Below are 25,520 nucleotides of genomic sequence, written 5' to 3' on the forward strand. Positions count from 1 at the left end.
CATATAGTACACCAATGTTACATGACTATCTCTATCTATCTCTATGTCCATATATCCATATACCTATATGTCTATATATCTATATCTTCTATAATAATAAAAGCATAATATACTAATTAGACCAGATGTCCTTCCAGATGTCCTTCCGGGGCTGCTGCCTCACCCCTCAGAGCCCCTTGCATGAATTTCGCCATCGGCCCTCTAGTGTTTAGATATCTATATATCTGTATCTATCTGTCTCACATACAAATACATCACGTGTGTGTAACTACCTCCTAGATCAGGATATATCCCCTGATAATGTTCCTTCATGCTGCTGCTCAATCTGTATTCCCACCAAGAGGCAATCGCTACTCCGATTTCTATCTTCCATTGCTTAGGTTGTCCTGTCCATGGAATTCACCTAAACAGAATCACACAGAATGTACTCCTTTGCATCTGGCTTCGTTCACTCAACATACATACTATCTGAGTTTCGTCCATGTGGTTGTGTGCAGCAATAGTTTACTTCTTACTTTTGCGTAGTGTTCCATTGTATGAGTACAGCCCATTCTTCTCTTGAGAGCAGTTCCCACCATTCTGAGTGTTAGGCTATTATAAGCAACACTGTGGCTCTTGCAAATAAAGAACATTCTATGCTTGTCTTCTCGTGACATCTACCATCACTTCTGTTGGGTAGATAGCTAGGAGGCAGTTCATGGGGCATTTTGTTTCTGTTTTCAAAGCTGGATTTACCCTATTTAATCTGCCTGGATTAAATGAGATACATAGTTTAACATGATAATCACTCAATAATTGTATAAATCATTCTAATTATATGGTTTAATGCTAGGATCTTAGAGAATGCTGTGTTGGTCAAACTCTTTTAAAAAATTTTTATCGATTTTTTTTTTTTTTTTTTTTTTAGTGCGGAAGGGAGAGGGGGAGAGAGAGAGAGAGAAACATTGACTGACTGCCACTTGCATGCCACCTACTAGGGATCGAACCTCTCAGTACATGGGATGACGCCCAACCAAATGGGCCACACTGGCCGAGGCAGCAGTGCCACATCTTCATTCTAGTGCTAGGATGACCCTGGTGAAGTGGGGTTGAGCACACCAGTACCTCTTTGGGTGGGATCTGCATGGAAAGTTTAGGCATAGCAATCACTTCCCACCGGCCAAGGTTAACAGTGGGGCCCCCATCAATACTTATTCAGGGAGCACCTCTTAGCCATTTGCTTTATTTCATCTGATCACAGAGAAAGCCATATTTCGCTACTAACTTCCACCCCATAGGACCACAGACCATGATCTCCAAAAATGAGCTTTTTTCCCCTTTTTTGTGTGAAATCACTACCCTAAAACGACACCTAGATTAGCCAGGTGAGCTTCTAAAAGATGTGAGAAATCAACTCTGAAGAAATTTGGCGTGTCCCCCGGCTTCAAGAGAGGGGCCCACCAAAGAGCAGGACACATGAGATCCTAGGGAACCTTTCTCCACCCCAAGCTTGCGGCTGTGCCTTCGAATCTACGTGAGCAGAAACTTGGGCAGATCCAAACGGATTGTGGTTGGAGCTAGAAGACACCCTCTGAGAGGCATAACTCAAGGACAATTGTAAAGGGGCTTTGTCTTCTAGGAAGTTGAAACATCTTTCTTCATCTAATGGAACCTTCCCCAAGGCTCTATTACTAGTAACTGTAGGCTTAGGATAACACAAAGAGCCACCCTCCACCCATCCCTTTTTTCTTCTGCAAATAATGGGATGATGTTTCATCCCCAAAAATAGCCCCTTGGGCTTGGAACACTTTTCTTCCCTTCTTAGGGCTCCATGGGATTATCAGATTAGGAAGCAAAGGGCTTGTTCAGCCTGCTGGCGTGACTGACTATTGATAAAGGGCAGAAAGCCAGAGTGGCTGTAGGGCATGGAATCCATCAGGTTTAATAGTATTAGACACAACATACTGAGCAGTTACTAAGTTTCAGGCACTGTGCTGGGTGCTCTCATGATTGCAACGAATTCTTACAATGACCTTATTATAAAATTGATTGATTCCCTCTTCTCCCTCCATGTTGAGATAGAGAATTAAGGAGGTTCTCACCCAAAACCATACAAATAGGATGTAGTAGAGCTAAGGTAAGAATTCTATCGCCCGTGCCTTTAACCTGGAAAATTTGTCATTCACAAATGGTAAATACCACTATTGGCGTTTGATTTTGGATTTCATACTATTTCTCATTGATATCTATTTATTTTTCTAAAAAAATCAGATTTTTTAAATCCTCACCCAAGGATATATTTTATTACTTTAGAGAGGAAAGGAGAGAGGGGGGAAAGGAGAGAGAGAGAGAGAGAAAAGAGGGAGAGAGAGAAAGAGAGGGCGAGAGAGAGAAAGGGAGAGAAAAGAGAGAGAAACAGATATGAGAAACATTGATCAGTTGCTTCCCATACGCACCCCAACTGGGGATCAAACCTGCAACCTTTCGATATATAAGATGATGTTCCAACAAAAAGGGCCACCCGGTCAGGTCTATACTTGGTTTTATTTTGAGAATTTTTTTTCTTCCCCTTATACCTGACCCAGTGTCTGAGAAATTCCTGCCTTAGCAATTTTGGCCAAGCTAACCTTCAACTAGTGGCCCATAAGAAAGTGGCGCCCACCTAGCCTGCTCTGTGTGTTCTCATCCCAGCGAGGAGAGCCCGCTTCCCTTACTTTCCCCCCCTGCTTTGGAGGTGATAGTGGACGTGTTACTTTCGGTGACTGCCTGTGCACTGCCTCTCTGTGCTCCGTGCCATTATGTTGGGACTTTCCATCAGGACCCCTCTCTCCTTCCCTGCCCTGTCTGGCCATCTAGAGTGTCTCCCTCACCTTGGGTGCAGTGGATTGGTGGACATGTGAGGATGGAGACTGTGATGGAGTGGGCATCCCTCCTTTAAAAATTATGAGCTTTCTTTAGGAATAATCTAAGCCTGAGAGCCATCTTTAGGTTGGTGTCAGTTGAGTCCAAGATAAAGCCATGGAGACTTTGGAGAGCAAAGAAGGTATGATAGCCTGGCATGACTTAGTGGTTGAGAGTCGACTTATGAATGGTTCGATTCACGGGTCAGGGCAAATGCCCAGGTTGCAGGCTTGATCCCCACTGTGGGGTGTGCAGGAGGCAGCCCATCAATGATTCTCTCTCATCGTTGATGTTTCTCTCATTCCCTCTCCCTCTCTTAAATCAATAAAAACTTTTTAAAGAAGATATGATAGGTAGAGATAGAGATAGATAGGAGGGAGGAAAGAAGGGAAGGGGGGAGGGAGAGAGAGAGAGAGTGGAAGAGAGAGAGACCTAATGACATCCTAAATCAAATTGGGATCCAGTATTTCTGAAGCCTCTCTCTCAACTACTGGGACACCATGGGGATGTGCCACTCAGGTCTCTCTGCTGAGAGCAGCGTGGCTGGAAGCCTCCAGTTACTGAAACTGTGTATCTATTCCATTGTTCACTCGGCAGTCACCCCACCCTGCGCTGCTCCAGCCAGTGACCGCGCACAGTGGGGCTTTCAGAGCAGGGCCATTTCTACTCTGGGGCTTCCCATTGGCCTTGCTGAGGTTTGGCTGGTGCTGCACTACTCAACCCTCCTTCCTCCCCTCTCTCCGTTCTCAGGGCTCAAACCAGGGTGTCACAGTACCGAGGCTCACCCTGTCTGTTCTTGCCTATAATTTCTCTAAATCTCCCCCAAGAAACCTCTTGACCATCTGACTCTGTCTTAGCTTTTGCTTCCTGTAGGAACTGAACTAACACACCACCCAATACATTCCATTTTTGCGTGTGCTGCTTTGAATCAACTCTCTGTCATTTGCAACCCAAAGAATCCTGTTACAGAAGTGGCATCTAGTATGTAAAGCTGCTCTGGAAACCAATAGCCCTGTAGTGATACTGGTTAGAGGGATGATGATTCTCAAGACTGTCTACTGAGAGTTAAATGACAAGAGATGAACAGTACTTCTCCAAAGAGGGGTTTTCATTTTCATAGGAAACCCTCAAAGATGGATAGACTTCCAAACTTGGACAAAACATGAAATGAGTGAGCTGGTGGGTAGAGTTACACTCCAATTACCTATTCTCTGGGACTATGTACATGGTTGATGAAATCCAAATCTCTGGTTCCGTATCTCTCCTAGATTTCAACCTATTTATCCTCAAGTCTTCTCAGCACTGGCACTTGGCTATAGCTCAGGCGTTGGGAAACCTACCCATCTAAAATGACTTATTACATCTGGCTGGTGTGGCTCAGGGGTTGAGTGTAGACCTATGAACTAGGATGGTCACCGTTCAATTCCTGGGTTCGGGGCTGGATCCCCAGTAGGGGGCGTGCAGGAGGCAGCCAATCAATGATTTTCATCATTGATGTTTCTATCTCTCTCTCCCTCTCTACTCCTCTCTGAAATCAATAAAAATATATATAAAAATAAAATAAAATGACATTACTCTTTCCCTAGTCCTGTAATTTTTCTCTTAATGTCATGTTCCTTAGCTTAAGGTATGCCCATGTCAACTTAGTAGTTTAAGATAAAACTCTGGGAGTCCTTCTTGATCCTTCTTCTTCTCCCTCCCCTTCCATTCATTGCAGTGTCCCCTTTGTGAAAAGACTCCTCACCGCCCCTCCCGCTCCCTAACCCAGGTTACTAGTGCCTGCCCTGTGGAAGTCATTCCCGAACATTCAGTGTTAGGATCCACGTCCATTATCCCCAAACCTGGGCTCATAAAGGCTTTCCTGAGTCCACAGCCAGCCTTTGAAGATTATGAAGATGTCGTTATTCTAATTAAATTTGGAAAGTAGCTCCTCCTTCATTTCCTTTTAGGAAGAGACCCCATTAGATCCAGAATAAACGGAAGAGCAGCCCTTGGAAAGAAATGAACTTCCTATGCTAAAGCAGCTCTTTGGAATGTCACGGATGATGCCATTGTAGACTCCTTGGGCCACTGACATAGGGCTGCCAACTTTTTCTCTTGCCAAGTAATATTTTCAGAGTTGCGATGTGTGATTTCTCTAGGTTTGTAAATCCATACCTAGCTCAAAAGTTTCAGTTCTAAAGTGGGCTGCAGCTGCATCCTTGGGGCAGGCAGGAGGAGGAGAGAACAGCTGGGGGCATTCATCGCTCCTGCTCCATTGTCTGAGAGAGAATCTTCCTAATAGTCAGTACAGAAAGGACAGAATCGTAAAATAAAGGGTATTCTTGATACGAAACAAACTTACCTGGGTGAGCATGTTGACGTTGTCTTCCTTTTCAGTTTGCCATTGACCACAGGAAACTAGACACTCTGTAGTTTACATTCCCTGGGTGTGTTTTTGCCTCATTCTTTCCTGGTACCCGGAAACCCTACCGAACACAGCCCTTGCAAGACAACTGGCTGATCTTCCCCTGTGGCGGGTGGGGATGGAGGTGGACAAACCTCCAGCCTGTGTCTATCTTTCTGTTGTGTTACCCACCTGTGTGCCCGCTCTGGGCTGAGCCCTTTTATTGCAGGAAAATAAATGCCATGCTGTATGGGAACCGTTTCAGAAAAAGCGAAGTCCACCTCTCTGATCAGGTTATGGGCTTCCTTTTCCCAGAGAGGGAGAAACAAATAAAAAAGAGCATAACAAGAAGCAGGACTGAAGAAGCAAGAGAGCTCGTTACTAGTACCTGCTTGGACTTGTCAGCGCACCTGAATTACAGCTCGGCCCTCCTCGGCCACACCAGGTGACCCCTTCTTGGGAGATTACATCTCTAAGGAGCTGTCTCTCCTTTGTACAGCTGTTCAAGCTGTAATTTACAGCATTTTTTCTTTCCTTTTCTTTTAATATGTTTTTAATGATTTTTAGAGAGAGAGGAAGGGAGAGGGATAGAAAGCTAGAAACATCTATGAGAGGAACATCATTGATTGGCTGCCTCCAGCACGCCGCTAACTGGGGATCAAGCCTACAAACCGGGCATGGGCCCTGACCAGGAACCAAACCATTGACCTCTTGGTTCCTGGGTTGACACTCAACCACTGAGCCACACTGGCTGGGCAGCATTTCTTTTCCTTTTTTTCTTTTTTCTCTTTCTTCTCTTTCTCTCTTTCTCTCCTCTCTCTCCCCCCTTTCTTCCTTCCTTTTGATAAAAACAAGAAATCTTCATTTTAAGTTTTCTAAACGTGTTTAATTTCTCCAGAATTAATGCCTCTGGGATAGTGAGCCTCTTCATTGCATCTCACAAAGCTGTGTTTAGTGTGAGTGTGTAGAAAATGAGACTCTGTAGCGATCTTGGGTTTAATAATGTGATAATGTCTTTACTGAGAGCCTAATGGTGTTGGCCACTGTACTCATGTGATTGTAATTTACCCTCATGCCACGCCTGCAGGGCAGACATCATTATCCATGTTTTACGGATGAGGAAACAGGATCAGAGAGGTCTAGGTTCTTTCCCAGGATGCTCAGCTAGTGACCCGCAGAGCCAGATCCACACTGTTTGCCTGATTTTAAGACCCATTTTCTGCCTGCGGACACCGTGCATGACATCTTCCTGAGCAGCATCTGTTATCTCTTCTCGTCCTTAACTTACATCTGGTTTGGCTGAAACTCTGGCTCGGATGATATAAAGGAAACTGGGCATAGGAGCCAAAGCTGACTTCTCCAGGGAATTATGTATGGAGTCACACTTTGAGTTTCATCTCTAGGACTTTTGTTGATGCATCCAATTGTCCTACTTCTCAACTACATTTTTCCTTATCTCCAAAATTTAGATTTTTTGCTCAGATAAGGCTTTCTGTTGTAGTAGTGGTGGCAATGGTGCTGATGGTGGAAGTGATGGTGCAGCTAATGGTGTTGGGATTGGTGATGGTGATGATAATGGTGGTGATGGTGGTTCTGATTGGTGTTAGGATTGGTTATGGTATGATGTTCAAGCTGTAATTTACAGCATTTTTTCTTTTCTTTTAATATGTTTTGATTTTTAGAGAGAGATGGTGGTGGTGATGGTGTTGGGATTGTTGATGATGGTGGTAGTGATGATGGAGCTAATGGTGTTGGGATTGGTGATGGGGATGGTGATGGTGGAGAGATGGTGGCAGTTCTTTTGTGGAGTCAATACATTGCAGAAACTTTATTTGATCAATGTAACCAAGTTGATAAGAATCTGAGAAAGTGACATATCTTCATCAAATTTCCACAAGACTGAGATAGAAACCAGTCTGCAGTAGGGTCATTTATGGGGACATTTATTTTTTCTTATCATATATTCTAGGGTCTGGTCTCTCAGCCTTAGGGTCCTGAGTCAAGGAAATGAAATTAGACTCAAAGCTGTTCAGAGGTCGGGAAGCAGGTATGATCTCAGAGAAGCTTTTGTACAATCTCGTCCTAGATGGAGACAGACTTCAAAAGCTCGGTTTTCCAACCTGACCTTGGGATCAGACAGATTTCGAACCAGGACTTGATCTTATCTGAGCCTCAACTTCCTAATTTTTCAGGGAATGCTGACCTTTCTCAGTGATTCTAAGGCTCTAATAGGATAATGTGTGCAGAATGTTCAGTACAGTTTCGGGCACAAAATGTTCACTCAGCCGTTGGTGTCTGATAAATAAAAGTAATTAAATTAATCTTCAGGACAGTCCCCCAAAGATCCCCATTTTAAAGCTGTGCACAGGGAGGCACCTCCGAGTTAAACAAGTTGGAATGCTCGTCACCACGTATTGGGTGTGTACAGGGCCAAGCACTGTGCTACACATGTTCTCATTTAATCTCAACAACAGCACCGTCAGCATGTACTCAGATTATCCCCATTTCACAGATGAGAAACCTGAGTCACACACGGTTTGCCCGAGTCGTGCGGGGACCATGCAGGATTTGTACTCGAGTTACCAACTCCAGAATCCACATGCTTAACCAGGGGTTGGAGTGGAGAAAGCCTGGGTCACATGGTGGGTGGCACTGACCGGGGGTCTGGAACGAGGCTGGCAGGGATGCAGCCACCGCCCCAGCAGCGTCTCCTTCCTGCGCCAGCATTTGCACGTCCACGTGCTCCTGCTTCCAAAGGTTACCCGTGACCGTGTGTGTGTGACGGGGACTCTGGGCCAAACCCAGCTGCCCGAGCGGGGATGTTTATAGCGGGGACATCTCCTCCACACCAAGGAGGATGTGCTGCTTACACCATTTGGGCTCCAAGAACCCGACTCCAAATGTATCAGCAACTGAACAAAAAGGTCATGTTCAGTCTCTCAGGGGAAAAAAACAAAGCAACAAGAACCTTTCCCATCCATCTGTGACCAAATATATTTTGTGCTTGGTTTCTTTGGGCGGCCTTCTCTTAACGGCTTCTAATTCACAGAGACAAAAAACATGAAGCAATTTAAGGCATTGGCACACTCAGCTCGGCAAGGCAGTGGAGGGGGGAGTGGGGGTGCGTTTCTTTGGCAGGGACCTCCCGAGGTTGGCTTGGCCAGCAGGCTGGGAGGCTCACAGGGACGGAGGGAGGAAGGTTTTGTGCTTAGGCTGTTCCCTACTGGCGGAGCGGAGAGGTATTTGGGGGAAGTGGGTTGGCCCAATAATTATCCAGCTGGTAATTACAGCCAGTTGTGAAGGAATACTGTGCAGAGCCCCACACGGTCGCCACGCCAGCTGGGAAGCGCCCTCGCCCACTGATGGATTTACGGCGAGCCGTGCAGGCCGGGATGTGTGTTTTGGCGTGTGCACAGGAGAGCGCCGTGTCTCCTCCTTCCTTTGCCTGCCCCTCTCTCTCTCTTTAATCTCGACTTCAGAAGGAAGGAGTTGCTCGTTAATTCGTTTGGATTTAGAATCTGGGCTTTTTCATGTGAAAGAGGCAAGATCTATGAGGATGCTGTGTCAGGGGTACTGTGTTCCGTTAATATTTGCTGAATGGAGAAAATGCATCCATGAATCGGTGTTGATATAATATGAACCGATAGTTACAATACATTTTCGGTGTGCCAGAGCCTCATTAGAAATACTTCCATGTGTTGTGAAACAGATCCCCGTCAGTATTCACATCCTATGGATGGGAAAAGCAAGGCTCAGCAAGGTGGGTGAGTCACTGCAGCTCACACAGCAAGAGTGTCACAGCAGGTCTTCCAGCCGGGGAGCCAACCCCAGCACTGTGTATGGATGGATGGGTAGCAGGCTTGATGCTGGGATTGTAGATGGATGACTTTGGGAGAAATCTAACCTAATCCCAACTGTTTTTATTTTATTTTACTTTTAAAAATATATTTTTATTGATATCAGAGAGGAAGGGAGAGGGAGAGAGAAACATCAATGATGAGAGAGAATCATTGATCAGCTGCCTCCTGCATGCCCCCTACTGGGGATCCAGCACACAATCTGGGAATTGAACCATCACCTCCTGGTTCATAGGTCAATGCTCAACCACTGAGCCACACACGCCAGGCCCAATTGTCCTTAGGGGGTGAGAGATGTGCCTGTGGGAACCTAGTGTTAAGCAGGGAACTGGCGGCAGAACCAGGTTTTGTTATACATTGGCCAGAGTTCCTGTCCATCTTCCTAAAGACTGAGTTTTCACACCCTCATTCAACTCTCCTTCACCAGGCCTGTGTGCCCTGTGGGGACAGACACAGCCCTGACCCCAAGGAGGGTGACCCACCATCCCATCGCTTGGGACTGAGAAGTTTTCCAGAGTGTGGGGTTTCAGGGCTAAAACCGGAAGAGTGCCAAGAAAACTAGGACATATAGGCCCTTGACCCCCCACCCCCCCATGACTTGGTAAACGCTTATAGTGTCCATTTAAACCTGCGTAAATATAAGGCCTTTCAAGAATGTCACCCAGTGTAGGACCAGGACCTGGGCATCGGACCCCTGGGTCAAATCTCCTCTGCACCACTTCCTTATCAGCAATGGCCTTGGCGAGCTGCTGACCTCTCTGAGCCCGTTCCTTCGCCTGCAAAATAGGATCATGCTTCTGGGGTGGTTTTGAGGTTGAAATGAGATCATGGCTGTTAGATACTCAGCACAGAGCATCTCTAAGAAAATGTGACACCAAGCCCCTAACCTGGAGCTCGGGCTACATAATTCTGGTTAAATGTTCATGGCAGAGTCGAAAGGGAGCTCAGCGGGCTGCCACCGGCCCCATGGGGCGTGCTGCTCTGTGCTGTTTCACCGGGTTGCAAACTCAGATGCATGTAGGGCCCACGAGTTAATAGAATCCACCCTGCTCAGATCTTCTCCTTGTGAGGTTTAGAGACACCCCCCCCCCCGCCGCAATGAGAGAGTGGACACTCATCCCCACTTTTCAGACAAGTTGACTGAGACTCAGGAAGGTAAGGAGGCTTGCCCAAGGTCACTCACGGAGTAAGTGGTAGAGGTGAGATCTGAATCCAGGTTGCGGTGTCTCCAGGCTCGGACCATGGAACTGCTCACCTTTCGGCGGCTGCATTCAGTCTTTTTCATGTGGGTTTAATGTACAGTATAGAACGCATCCCTTTTTATTTTGCATTTAGGTATTTTGCTGTTTTTCTTATATTTATTTTACATCTCCCGAAACAACACCAGGTGAATATGCTTCTGTCTAAACCAGGGTTTCTCAGCCTCAGCACTCTTGCCATTTGGGGCTCGATAATTCTTTGTTGGGGAAGGGGGCGGCTGTCCTGTGCATTATAGGACGGTGAGCAGCATCCTGGCCTGCACCCACTAGATACAGATAGCACCCTCTCCCCCAGATGTGACAACAAACAGGTCTCCAGGCATTTCCCAGTGTCCCTTGGGTGGGGTGGGGAGTGCTAAGGTGCCCCCAGTTGAAAACAACGGATGCACATCTTTGTATTTTGGGGTGATCATTTCCTGGATCTGAGAGTGTGTGTTATTGCTTTAAATGTTCTTGATTCTCAGGGCCCAACTGTCTTCAGCGAAAGTCTTACCGATTCATAAGGACCCTGCAGAGCGTGAGAACACCATGGCCCCTGGCCGGTGTTGCCTTGCAGAAGCCCAGCCCTACCTGTAGACACACAGAACAGGCCTTTCTAGGTGACCCTCCCCTTCAGTGCAAGGGGAACCTGAGACTGGACGGAACAGCGACTTGTCCCACATCACACAGTGAATGAGTTCTCTAGTTGGGGCTTCTTGAGCCCTGAGGAGTAGCAATTTGTAATTTTGTTATTAGTTTTTTTTATTGATTTGAGAGAGAGAGAAACATCGATTTGTTGTTCCACTTATAAGTGCATTCATTGGTTGATTCCTGTATGTGCCCCAACTGGGGATCAAACCCACAACCTTGGTGCATCGGGCTGACGCCCTAACAACTGAGCGACCCAGCCAGGGCCAGCAATTTGTAGCTTTAATTTGGCATCCCCACTAATAGCCTTGATCATTCCAAATTAGATTGATTCATTGAGACAAATATTCTTTTCAGGACTTTCCTCCCAGATGGTGTGCGATTCTATAAAAATATTTTTTATTGTGCTGGCTGTGGATAAAGGCAGCACTTTGGTGGCGAGGCAGGGAGTGATGTATTCTAGGCAGTCGAGGGGCCGGTAAAAGTTTATGGGCCTGCAGCCTGCCACGGACTGGGTTTATTGTCCTTTGTAAATTCCCCGCCATCTTTCCCCTTTGAAGTCGGAGCGATGGAATCAGTGGTCTAATTGATACAGGCTGGGAAGAGGCCGGCGATGCTCACAGGAGATAGGGCGATGCACTCCCACGACTGATGGTGGTGTGGTCGTGAGCTCCTCAAAAGAGGAGTGAGTGAGCCGTTGACCTGAGTCAACTTAGAATGAGCCCGAGCCCTTCCCCGAGGCCTCTAGGCTCTGGCCTGCATCTAGCTCTCCAACCTCAGCGTTCACCTCCCTTCCTGGGGCTCGCCCACCTCCCCGCCGGGGGCTCACAGTGCTGCCGCTTCCACGGCCATCTTTCTTGTCCTTGAAGGCTCTTATCTGTTCCCACCGCGGGGCCTTCACGTTCGCGGTTCCCTCTGCCAGGCAGGCACTCCCTTTCTCATCCTTTCCTGGCTGGCTCCTTTGATTGCTTGAGGCTCCTGCTCACAGTCCCACCTCCTCAGAGAGGCCTCCTGGACCACCTAAGTGGAGGAAGTCCTCCCTCAAGCCAGTCACTCTCTATTAATCGTTGTGCACGATGTGGTCTCTCTAATGAGGACAGGGACCTTGCACACCTTCTTGTTCACAGGCTTAATTCTAGTGACAATGCCAAGCACAGGACAGCTACTTGGTAACTGAATGAAATAGTGAAGGGGCATTGACTCCATCTGAGGCCTGGGGAGATGTCCGCAAAGTAGGCAATAAAATAGGGGCTCATAAAATCACAGAAAAGCAAAGGCAGGTGGCTTGGGACATTGGGGGCCTGGTTAGCGACAGAGGTGCAATGGCAGTGCTGAGGAGGGGCCTGGGGGCTCCAGGAGTTTTGCTGTAGGCTAAAGCATTTTAAGTGGACTTTCAAGCCCTAGCCAGTTTCCTCAGTGGTTAGAGTGTGCCCATGGACTGAAGGACTCCGGGTTCGATTCTGGTCAAGGGCAAGTACCTCGGTTACAGGCTCAATCTCTGGACCCTGTCCCTGTCAGGACATGTGTGGGAGGCAACCAATTGATATGTCTCTCTCACATCAATGTTTCTCTCTCTGTGTCTCTCCCCATCTCTAAAAATCAATGGGAAAAATATCCTCAGGTGAGGATTAACAACAAAACACGTGGACCTTCAAGAATACAAAGCATTTGGAAGGCTGGGAAGGAGGAATGGGCCAGGCATATCAGACCAGGGATTCGCTGGGGACTTGGGGGAAAGCTGAGGCTGGCTCCAAAGACTGGAGCACAACGATTTGGCCAAGGAGAAGGAGTGACTGAAGCAGATGACACATGGCATGCGTGTGTATCCTGGGCAGGGTTTGGGGACTTGAGTTTCACCTGCAGCATGAGGTGTTTAAGAGCAGTAGAGGTATGGAGTTAGATGGGACTGAGGTTCAATCTGTGTCTTGGGAAGGTTACTTATCCTCTCCTGGCCTCGCTTTCCTCATCTGTAAAATGGGGCTGATACCTCGTGGAGGTTCTACAGGATTAAATGAGGAATACGCATAAAAAACTTAGGCATCTTTCGCTGAGCTCAGGGCAAGGGCCAGACCTCATTTGTGTATGTCCGAAGCCTCCATACGGAGCCCAGTATCCGTTACAGGGCAGGTGCCCAGCAGGCATGTGACCCTGTGAGTGAATGAATGAGCACCTGAATGAATTTTCAGCAGCAGTGTCCCTAAAAGCCACCAGAAGACTGTAAACTTGGGAAAAATCAAGCTCCATGTTGAGTGCTCAGTCCCCTGAGCCCCCAGCAGCGCTTGCCACCCTCACTGAATGTAGATACGACTATAGGGAGATGCTGACAAGAGTTCCAGATGATTCCCTGCATACCCCTCGCAGGGAACCAGACTTTTACCTGTCTTCACTCCCCCTCCGCAGGCACATGGGAGGCGCTCCATCGATGCGTGTTGAATGAATTACTAATGACACTCGTGCATAAACATCGTGTAGCAACAAGGAACAAGTGCAGTTGAGAATTATGGACCCCTCAAGTCAGGAGACCGATCTGTGGTTCATCTTCTAGTCTCAGCTCCCGTTGTAGTGCCTCCACACAAGGGCCTCCGATTCCAGGAGCCTGGAAAACAGACCATCAGGCCTCGGGATCACCCCACCCATGGGCTGAGCGTTAAAGGGAACGCTCCAGGGCCCACCTCCTTTTTCTGTCTTTGCAAAGTTCTTTTCACTTCTGTGGTCTGAAGCCAGTTCCTTGACATTGTGTAAACATGGTTTTGTGCGGTTGAAAATGTATTTTAAAAATGTCACTAATTACCCAATGGCCTGTAACCACTCTTTCAGGGTCTGTCATGTAAATACCTAATTAGGGGCCTTGGAGAATGGGGCGGGTGAGAGGGCCTGGTGTCCCGAGGCCTCCTGGCTACTTTGTCCTCTCCAGGCCCCGAGGAGACGAGTCCCGTGTGTCTGGCACATCAGGGGCTGGGGGCTTGGCCTCCTGGATGGGGCTGGGCCGGCACGTACTTACATGCAGGGAATTCTCCAGCTACCAAGCTTAATGGGAACCAACTGCCTTGCCCCTCCTCCACCCTCCTTGCCCAGTAGAATGTGCTTCTTTCAAACTCAAATGACTCACAGATGTGAGTCTCGGCTCCCCACTTTCCTTTTCTCCCCACAGAGCCCGGCCTGCTAGGTTCTGCCCTCACTCTAAGAACGTCTCTCCATGATGAGTGGCAGGAGCCTGGGTGCTGCCTGGCAAACTCCCAGCTGAATCCATTTTCAGGGTCAAACGTAACATCCCCACACCTCACACTCGTCCTCCTCACCGATGCCTCCATGGTCAGGGATGATGGTTCGTGTGTTCTGGGTAAAAACAGCTTTTCATCCCAGACAGACTTGGGACACCACCTCCTCTCTGCCTCCTAGAAAATGGTTTCTGTGGCCCTCCCATCCGGAAGTGTGTCAGTAATGTCTGGTCAGACGGTAGCTGTGATGTTGCAGATGTGGCAGGACCGTGTCCTCATCCCTTAAGCGCGCTCTGCTTCACAGCTTTTCCCGGGGACAGACCCCAGCGTGGCGGCTGGGTGCCTTTTCAGGAGCCGGGGTTCTGGGAAGGCCTGGGCCACACGGGCATTTCCTGCACTCTAGGCGCCTCGCTCTGCACTCTCACTGTCTGTGCTCTGAGTGGCCTGAGCGGAGGAGAACGCCCTGTGACAGCAAGAAGCCGGGCCCCTGCTTGTAAAGCAGCTGTAGCGCTGTGGCACCTGCTATCAGGTGTCTACAAGTGCCTGGCTAGCTTAGAGGTTTCGGGGATGGGGGTTCACTGGAAGTCCTGCCTCTCCCTACAAGCGGGGCAAGCTTGGTTTAGCCATTCAGCCTTCTGAGCCTGTTTTCTTACCTAGGAAATGGGTATAGCAGTTGGACCAGTAGGGGATTGGTGTAAGGATGGGAGGAGACTAGGGTCCAGCTAAAGGTGAGCATCCCACCCCTGGTCCCTGTGACTTAGGGATTTGTCTTCTCATGTATAAAATGGGGTGAAATAACACCTAGCTCATCTCATCGTGGTGAGGTTTAAATGACTACATGTGTGTAAAGCGCTTAGCTCAGTACCTGGTGCACTCTAGGCGGTCAGTCTGTGTTAATCATTCCTTTGACTTCCCTTTATTACTATTGTCATCTTCTCCTTTAACTATATAGGCCATTATCAGAGGACTTAAATGACTGCACAGAGGACTTAAATGACTTTGTGCAGGGAGCAGGTGGAGGAGCCAGATTTGAACCGGGGTCCGTGTGATTCTGAGTCAGTGCTTCCCCGCTTTGCCCTATCATCCCGATCTGGGTTCATGCAGAAGGGACTACGGCTGCGGGCAAGCGATGGTCATAAGGGAAGGTTACCGGAGCTCGGTCACAAGAACAGGGCCAAATGCACAAAGAAAGACCACAGTTCCTGGAAAAGATAAATATTCTAGGGCTCGGAGGGGTTTCATGTGGCCAGGAGGGAGGGGTGTACAAGGGCAAGGAGAAAAAGAGACACAGTAAAGGAACAAATATTTTTGTTTATCGCACTGAAAAGAACCCAAATGATGAGTTAGTGATGCTAACATTTTAATTTTGTGTGTGATTTATTTTGCTTCTGTGATGATAAGACATTGTAAAAGTATGCAGCATTGAAGCACTTTTCATGGTGGTATAATAAAAAAATACTTGGTGGATTCTTTCTCCTTGGGAGCCTTTAAAAGAGGTTTCCCTGCCCTAACCGGTTTGGCTCAGTGGATAGAGCGTCGGCCTGCGGACTGAACGGTCCCAGGTTCGATTCCGGTCAAGGGCATGTACCTTGGTTTCGGGCACATCCCCAGTAGGGAGTGTGCAGGAGGCAGCTGATCGATGTTTCTCTCTCATCAATGTTTCTAACTCTCTATCCCTCTCTGTAAAAAATCAATAAAATATATATATTTAAAAAAAATAAAAGAGGTTTCCCTTGTGGTGGGAGAATGCCATTTACTTATTTACTAAATGGTGAATTGACCCACTGTTATTTTTTAATCATCAAATTGATTCATAATTTTTAACAGAAATTTGGAAATTTAGAAAAATAGAAAAAAAATTTAAAAATTAGTTTTCCTATGCAAACATAACCACTGTTAACATTTTGGCATGTTTTCATTTTAGTGTTTTTCTCTAACAATTTAAGAAATACATAATTTTAATACTGTACAGGTAATATTGCACCTTATGTTTTCCAGTAGTATTTTAACATAGACATGTCTGTATTATTGTATAGTCTTTATGAACAAATATGTAGTAACTCATCAAAGTAGGGATACCTCCAGGTTAACTTAATCATTCCTCTAGGGTTGATATTCCATTCCTAATTCTTCACTATTACAAAGAACACAGCAGTGAACATCTATTTTTTTTTTATGCTCACCTGAGGATATGTTGTTTGTTTTTTAAGAGAAGGACAGAGACACATCAATGTGAGAGAGAAACATTGATGGGTTTACCTCCGTATGGATCCCAACGGGGTATCAAACCCACAATCTAGGTGTATGTGCCCTGACTGGAATTGAACCTGCAACCTTTTGGCGTAGGGGATGACACTCCAACCAACTGAACCACCTGGCCAGGGCAAACATTTTTTTTTGCATGAAATTTTTCCTGCCCTTCTCTCCCCTCCTCTTAGCTCTTCTCTTCTTAATGTTTGGAGTTTTGCTTCGGAGGAATTCTTAGAAGGAAACCACCAAGCCCGAGTCATGGACATTTTAAGACCCTAGATATATATTGCCAATTTTTTGCAAAGATCTTGTGTGTGCTATCTTCAGGTCCTTCCAATTTCCCAGTTTCATAGCCTTGGAGACAGGATACATTATTCACTACTCATCTGACAACAGTTTCCCTTGAGCACTCACTTCCTGCAAGGAGGTGCTTGCTCTTCTCAAGGCATAGCTATTGTGGAAGTCAAAGGTCACAGTGAGGCAAAGAGATGAGCACCCTCAGATTGTCAACTTTTCCCTGGAAACTGGCCTTCGCAGGTCTCCGAGGGGACCCCTGACTCGGGGCAGAGGATGCCCAGTGGTCCAGCAGTTCCAGGAAGGCTGACCTGCTGTGTTCTAGCACCAGCTTCTGTGGGACAAATGCCCATTGTTCGAGCTCCTTGGAGCGAATACTTAAGTGTCCCAGCAAGCATTAAAGCACTCTGCCTCCTCCCTACCACTTCTCTCCGACAAAGGTTTTATACGGAGCATGAGCGCCCATAAATAACAGACCAACCTATAAATAAATACAGCTGGAAGCCCACAAAAGCCCTTGACAAATGCTGTTTATTTAATTTCTCAAGTGTGGTCCATTTGAGATCCAATTGGAAAGGCCTGCTAAGCTTTTAAAAGGCCAGCTTATGTGCTTAATCTTGATTCCCCCTCTGAGGGGCCATCCTGCCATCTCCCCCACACCTGCTTAGTTCAGTGAAGCAGCATGGTCATTTACGGGGGCAAGGGTTTGGGAGGAAGAAGGGTATCCGAGGTTTCTTCCAGTGAGGGGCTCTCGACTCCGGACAGGTCCAAGTCACGCCATCACTATCCATCTTGCTCCAATCTAGCCAGTTTGATCTTCCCTCATTATTCATTTACTGGGTGGGAAGGTCTGGGTTCTCCTAACGGCCTACAAGGAGTGGAAAAAGCAGTGGTAACAGCAAGGTGGAGCCAGTGTGGTGTGCCTCTTGCTATGAAGTGTCTGGATCATTAATAATTTCAGAGGTGAGCAAAGAGGGCAGCACCTTACAGAAGGAAAGCAGGCTTTTAGCATCCAGATGGCCACCCTGCACATCTCCTTCCTGCCCCAGGACCTTTGCTCATGCTCTTCCTGCTGCTTGAGATCCGCTTCTCATCTTCATTGAACTAACTCCCATCTTTCGAGTTGTAGCTAATATGCCACTTCTTCCAGGAAGGCTTTCCTGCCTAAAATATGCAGTCCCTCAAAAGACGCAGACTGCCAGTTTCCTTGTTATATGTTCCTGTAGAACCCCGAATCTCTCTGTGGTAGTTCTATCACTTCCACTGAATCATTCACTGTGCCGGTATTTGGCAATTATCTGTCTTGCTCGCTCGATTATCACTTCTCACCGGCTACCTCTAAATTTGAGCTCCTGTCATTGCTCACCTGAGCAAACGCAGTCACTTCCTGAAGGTCTCTGTGCTTATGATAGCAGCCAGAGGGACACTTACAAAACAGAGGTCACATCATGTTCCTCCTCTGCCCAGAAGCTCCAGGGGCTCCTGTTTCACCCAGAACGAAAGCCAGAACTTTCGCAGTGGCTACTGTGCTCTCCAAGATCTGGTCCTGTGACCTCTCGACCTCATTTCTGGCCACTACCCCTTGCTCATGGTTTCAGCCACAATGGTCTCCCGCCTGAGCACATACTTATTATTTCCTCAAATGGCTGCAGGGCTCTCTTCCTCACTGTCAAGTTTCTACTCAAACCGCATCTCATCCGAGTGATCACCTTCACCCCTCCCCAGTCATCTTTCTCCCTGTGCTTGCTTCCCCCCATAGTGTGCATCACCACTCACATGTCATGCATTTCATTAGCTCCTCTCCATCTTCTCCTGAAAAGCCTGCTGAGTTACTGCTCTATACCCACTGCCTAGACTAGCCTTGACACAAGAAGGTCCTCCATGGAAATAATTAGCATAAGTGAATGTCATATTTTAAATAATGTAGCTCCTTGTATGGGTTTGGCCAACAAGCAAGGCAACTGAATTTTTGAAGTAGGATTTCCTGATCGTGAATAGGGTTTATCAGCAGGTGTCAGTGTACCTTGGCTTTCTTTTCCAGCTATGAACAAGCGTCTACAACAAAGGTCTTAGAGATTCCTGCTGGAGTATGCCACCTCCTCAGAGAGGCCCTCCCTGAACACCCTATCAAAAATTGCTTCTAGACACCTGAATAGGCAGTCACTCTGTCATATGTACATTATAGCATTGAACACCATCTAAAAGTATCTTACATATGTATTATACTCACTGGTTTACTGTTTGTCGCTTATTCTGCATAGAAATGAAGCTCCATGTGAGTAGAGACTTTCTCTCGTTCACCTCTGTGTCCTTAGCACCTTGAACGTATCTGGCACATAGCAGGTACTCAAATATTTGTTGGAAGAATGGACAAATGGTTTGTTATAAGGGAAAATATGGGTTATGGTAAAATAATTGCAAACATGACTGTAATTCTCAACCCCTTCTGTAACCTTTACAGTGACTTTGTAGCTTCGTCCATCAAAAGGTGGAGGTAATTGCCCCACACCTGCATTGAAGCTGGGCTTATGACTTTGGGCCAATAAAATGCTGCAGACAGGCCAGCATGCCTGCCAGCTCTGAGTCTAGATCTCAAGAGGTCTTACATGCTTCTTCTAATCTACCTCTTGGAACCCTGACTTCACTATGAACGACACATGGCCCAGTCACCCCTGTCACACTAACATCTGGTCAATATCCAGACAGGTGAATGAGGTCATACTACAGTAGCAGCTCTTACCCAGTCAATGAGCTAATTAGGTGTTAATCTTACATCATAGATCAACCAGCTGAACACAGATAAATGAGAGGACCCAGCTGAGATCAGATGAACTTGGCCCAGATCAGCAGTGCCTATCAGCTAAGACACAAACTCATGAAAATCTACAGAGTTGGGGGGTAGTTTGTTATGCAGCAAGAGCTAACGGATACATGCAATACACACACATAAAATCATGCACATACGTACATACAGCTTGACATATCATAGATGCTCTATAAATGGTATTTATTTATTGTTGTGGTGGGTATGCATTATTTGGTATTCAAAGAAGCCTTTTCCATCTGGGGAGTCATAACTTTAACAATGAGATGTATGGCCATATGTTGACCAGGAGATGTGCAACCCTACTAGACCTTGGCCAGCTCATTTCTGCTATTAGCAGATATCCCTCCAGCCTTATACTTGGTCCCTTGACCTCAGGGTCGGAAGAGTATTGAGAAGCCTTCTTCAGATCTGGCTCTTTGTTTGACCTAAATAATACATGCATTTTCCTGTTTCTATGATGTTTTTAGGCCTCTGATTTATGGCAATGAACATGCCCCTCCATTTGCCCTGGCTTTTGTTAATGACCTATCATGAATTATCCAGGAAAGAAATGTTAAACGAGCTAATTAGGCATTAACCTTACATTATAGATCAACCACACAATTGGATCCTTCACAGCTATGAATGTGACAGCAGAAAGCATTAAGTATTGATGGTCACAGGAAGGGCCAAGAAGCTGGAGGTGGGGAAGCAAAATCCAGGGTTGGGGGAGGGGAAATGAAGATGCCTTCTGCAAGCCTGCTGGTCGGAGGGGAAATTGGTGGGATCCAGTCAAACTGCCTAACATGTTCACTTATTAACTGTGTGAGCTCATAAAATAAGGAATGATAGTAACTCTCTCATAGAGCTATGCAGAGTGAGACACCATACCATAAGGGGCTGCCATGTACTTGGACCTCAAAAAATATTCTTTCTCTTCCCTCTCTTTTTGGAAAGTTTGCCTTTTGGAGCTCACAATTAAAGAGTAGCCACTCTACCCCTGGGGCCACTTTGGAAAGATAGGCCACGGTGTCCTGGTAGGTTTCTGGTAGAATTTCCAGTAGAATCAAGTTAGCACTCTGAGCATGAGTGATGCACAAATGAGCCAACTCAAGTTGGAAACAATTTTAATAAGTAGCTAGGTGAATTTGACAATGATGATGATAGTGATGATGATGATGGTGGTGATTTACTATATATATACAGCTACAGAACATGTTCTTATTCATAATTTAATTTGATTCAAAACATACCAGAGAGGTGGTCAAGGCAGGCTTTCTTTTCTCCACTTAACAGGTGGGGAAATGAAGACTCATAGAGGATACATGTCTTGTTGGAAGGGGAAACCAGAAGTGGAACCTTGGTCTTTCATTCCCAGACTTGTTCTATTTTCATGGTGCCATTTGACCTTTTCTCCGAGTCACCTCCCTTTTCTGGGACATAGCCCTCAGTCATACATGAGTATGTATGGGGCATGCCCACTCTGCCTACATCCCCTCCTAAGGGAAACCATACTGGCTATGTTGTGTATCACATGACCCCACTCCCTTCATTCTCCCTAGCCATACTGATTGGAAGGGAGGTGGTCACCTGATCAACAGCAGCCAGTCAGCAGATTTGCCCATGAGCACTGGTGACACTGAGTCAACCAGATTATCTCTTAGGAATCTGAATACCTGGCACCAAATGTGAGGAAGGGCAAGAGGCTGAGGTGGGACAGGGCAGATAGAAGCCAACTTGGAACAATCTTCTGAGGAAACAGAGAAGGCGATGAAGCTGATGTAGGGCAGACACAGACACAGTACAAGAGTGTGTGTGTGTGTGTGTGTGTGTGTGTGTGTGTGTGTGAGAGAGAGAGAGAGAGAGAGAGAGAGAGAGAGAGAGAGAGAGAGAGGAAGAAGAAAAGGAGGATGAGGAGGAGGAGAGGAAGGAGTAGATGGAGGAGGAAGGAATGGAGGAATAAAAGAGGAAAAGAATGGATGGGAGAGGAGATTGGATTATTAAGAAATTGCTTTGACTCCTAAGGTATTCTGCTTCCATTTCTAACCCTGAATATCTTCACTCCCCCTTTTGTTTTAAGCTGGTATGAAGGGACTTGATACAGTGATTTTCAAAATTGAAATACTGGGCTTCCTGAGCTCTGCGTTGTATATCCTCACATGCCACAGGGGCAAGAAAGATATGTGATATTCCATTGAAAAAAACTGACCTACTGTCTTCTGAACCCCGTGGAGTGGCAGTGTAGAGGAGTCCGGGGAGTCCAAGGTAGTCATCCTGGTCCTGATGGAAGTCACCATGAACTCATGCCTAATACCACTGTCACAGAGAAGCAGCCTAGTATCAAAAGGGAGCGGGGTAGAGATCCCGTGGCACATGGGGGGCTCTACAGGTGCCGGATGCTCCCCACCCCTGCTCAAGTGGACGCCAGGCCGAGGGTCCCCACGTCACATGCTGCAGATGTCCTTGTAAGGTGTGGGTCTACAATGGCCCTATCTGTTACACTGGGGCAGACGAAGTATTGTGGGAGTTGAATGTCATTGCTGGTCATGTGACCCACCATGTCCCTGGACTCAGGCACGGCATCAAGAAGAAGCAAAGCCCCAATGGGGTTGGGGTGGTGGCACAATGAGTGGTGTCCAGGGGGGATGTGGTGACTCTCAGTGGACTCCATGAGAATCCATAATCGAGGCGGGTCATCCTGTTCCTCACACCTGATGATTGGTCCATTATCCCAGATTTCCACTGTACACTCTGGGGGCGGGGGTGGGTGTGGGGGGGGCAGGACAAAAACCTTACATCCCAAGGGTTGAAACTGTGATACATTAATAATGCGTTCTTGGATGCTTTGGGTTTTATTAACACTGAAAATAAATCTACATTAAGGACAAGTGGTGGTTAAATTTCATTCTGGAAAAATTGGCCGTGGTTTTTGTCCCTTTTAAGGCTGTTTCCAGAGGAAAGCACATTTGAAACCACCAAATTACCCTGATTATCTTTTCCTTTTTTTGAGCCATAATTGACTGATGGCATTTGGAGCAGGAATTGAGCGGTGTTCTTGGATGCCGTGGCGAGGCCGGTGTTCTCACGTCAGGTGTATGGAGGAGGGTGCCGCCTGCGTTCTGCCTCCTTCTCGAGAAGAGTTCTCATGGCGGGATTTACTCAGAGCTGTTGAAAACAGGGGGAGTGGGGGAGTCGGTGACTTGAGGTTGTCCTGCCTTCCGGCCTCCCCACATGCCTTCCCCACTGGCTTTCTTTCTTCCTAACTCCATTTTGCACTGGCCTCTGTTTCTTGTCTTCTATTCTGCTTTACTTCTTTCCCCTCCCTCTCCTTGCCTTTCAAAAAAATTGTATGAACATATGCATAACATGAAAGTTATCATTTTCACCATATTAAGGTACCATCAGTGGCATTAAGTTTGTTCACATTGTTGTGCAGCCATCACCATCATCCATCTCTAGAACTTTTTCATCACCCAAACCAGAACTCTGTCCTCATTAAACACGAACTCCTCGTTCCCCTAGCCCTGCATGGTTACTAGGAGTGTAAGAAATTGGCTCATGTAATCATGGAGGCTGAGAAGTCCCACAATCTGTGGTCGGCAAGCCGGAGACCCAGGGGCCAGCAGTGCAGAGTCTGGAGGCCTGGGGCCCCAGAGAGCCCAGGGCACGTGGTCTAGTCTGAGAGCAGAAGAACGTCCCAGCCTAAGCAGGCAGAGAGACAGGGAGAGAGAGGGGGAGGGGGAGGGGAGAGGAAGGAGGAGGGGGAAGGGAAAGGGAAGGGGAAGAGAGAAACGAATGGAAGGAGGGAGGGGAGAAAGAGAGAGAGAATTCTCCTTTCCCCTGCCTTTTTGTTCTATTCCGTGTATAATGTTTGCAAGGTTCATCTATGTTGTCTCACGTGTCAGGACTCCATTCCTTTTTAAGGTTGAATAATACTTCATCTGCCATCTGTTCATGGACATTGGTTATTCATTCACTCATCTGCTGGTGCGCATTGGCTGTTGGAATAGTGCTGCTGTGAACGTTTGTGTGAAGTAGTTCTCTGCCCTGCTGCTGTCTCCAAAGAAGCACTTCGGCTCACAGCGGCCCCTGGCTTGGTTCTCTTAGTTGGCCCAGTCGCATGGGCCATAGCAGAAGATGCAACACATGTTGTCCATCAGCTTGGTATCTGATTCGAGGGTGGGTGGGACAGGGGAGACAGAATAAGGGAAATGCACTGCCCCTTACAGTTAGGTGACAGTCCTCCACCCCCAATGAGGCGTGTGGGTTCTAAGTGGTGGGCAGGAGGCTGTATGAGCTTGAGCTCGGCACCTACCATCGAGGCCCTTCCAGCCTCAGTCACCTCACCTGGAAAATGGGGCGATGCCTCCTCTGCTCTCGGGCCATCTTGCAGACAAAAGGAGACAGCCCGTGCCGAGGGTCAGGTGCCTTCTGTGTTGGGTGGTTCTTGGCGCCTTCTTGGCCTGCATGGCACCGACCCTCGGCAGTCAGGACTGTGCAGCCCAGGGCTCAGCGTCTGGTTCTGTGTGGTTTCAGGCGGGGAAATGTTAAAATCTGGCGTGGGGGTTTGCTTCGGGATGGGGCAGAGGGTGCAGTCGATTCAGGCCTCGGTGTCCTGCAGGCACACAGGCCTCTGTGGCTCCCCACCTTGGACCATCTTGCTGGCTTCCCTGAAGCTGTGGCTGAACGTCACCTCCTACTCCATCGTGATGTCAGCCCCAGTGTCAGCGCCTTTGGGCTGGAATGCTGCCTGTGAAGCCATTGGAGCGGAGCTAACCTCCTCTTCTGTGCTCTACCCTCCTTTTCTAGGGTCCAGAGTGGGGTGTCTCCCACTTGATGCCGGAAACTTGCCCTGAAGGAGAGTTCTGCGGGGCCGATGAAGGAGGGGGAAAGCCCTGGGCTCCCTGCTGTCCATGAAGGTAGGACTCGTCTTTCTTGGGGTGCAGATGGGAACGTCCGAGCCCATTTCATTTTTCAAGCAGCAAGACGGTGTGATCTGTCCCTGTAACCCGCTTGATTGATGTTTTCGGAGCACCTGCGACGTCACAGGCTTTATGCTGTTGTGTGTGCGGATGTGGCGACATCACCTTGTTGCCCTCATGGCACTCAGGGTATGTGGTGTGACAGTGAGAGGCACAGGGTGCTCCAGGAGCAGATAAAAGGGGCACCTACTGCAGGGAAGGCTTCCTGGAGGAGGGGGTGTGGCCTGAGAGAAGTGTGTGCAAGGATGCAGATGTGCATAGAAGGTGTGCCAGGTGGAAAGAACAGAAGGTGCAGAGACGTAGGTGTGGAAAGGGTACGGCTTCTTGGAACCTGTAAGTGACGGAGTACGGTTGGCAGGGGGACCGTCCCCGGACGGCAATGTGAGCGGCGGAGCTGAAAGGGGGGCAAGCCAGAGCCCCGTCAGGAGAGCTCCTGCATGCCTCGGTGAGGAGCTTGCATTTGATCTCAAGACCGCGGGAGCTGTAGAGAGTTTCCTCAGGGGAGAGGGAGGGCCAGTCGGATTTGCACTTGGAAAGCCCCCCTTCGCTGCCGCAGAGTGGAGGCTGGCGGGATTAGAGAAGATGAATCCAAAGATAAAACCATTATCTTTGGGGCCTGTAATCAGCCATAGAGGCTGGGTGCCATTCACGGCTCAACCAAGTCACTGCCCCTGAACCTTTATTAAGCACCAACTGTGTATCCAGCAGTGCCAATCACCCTCTGCAGTGACAGGCGTGAGCCCCAAGATGGCTCATGCAGGCGTGAGTGCCTGTGTGGAGATGTGATGGCCAAGAGGAGAGGAAATGGGTTTGAAGATGCAGACGGGGAAGGGGGGTCGCTGGAGGGGACAGGAGAGAGAGGTATAAAGGTCAGCGGGGGCTTCGGCTTGGCATGAAGATTTATAACTCCCAGCGCTCGCCCTCGCCCCCTCCCCATCCCAGCCCTCTCTCTCTCTGGCGG

The sequence above is a fragment of the Myotis nattereri genome (assembly GCF_964212035.1).
Source record: "Myotis nattereri genome assembly, chromosome: 19".
In the NCBI taxonomy this organism is placed as follows: domain Eukaryota; kingdom Metazoa; phylum Chordata; class Mammalia; order Chiroptera; family Vespertilionidae; genus Myotis; species Myotis nattereri.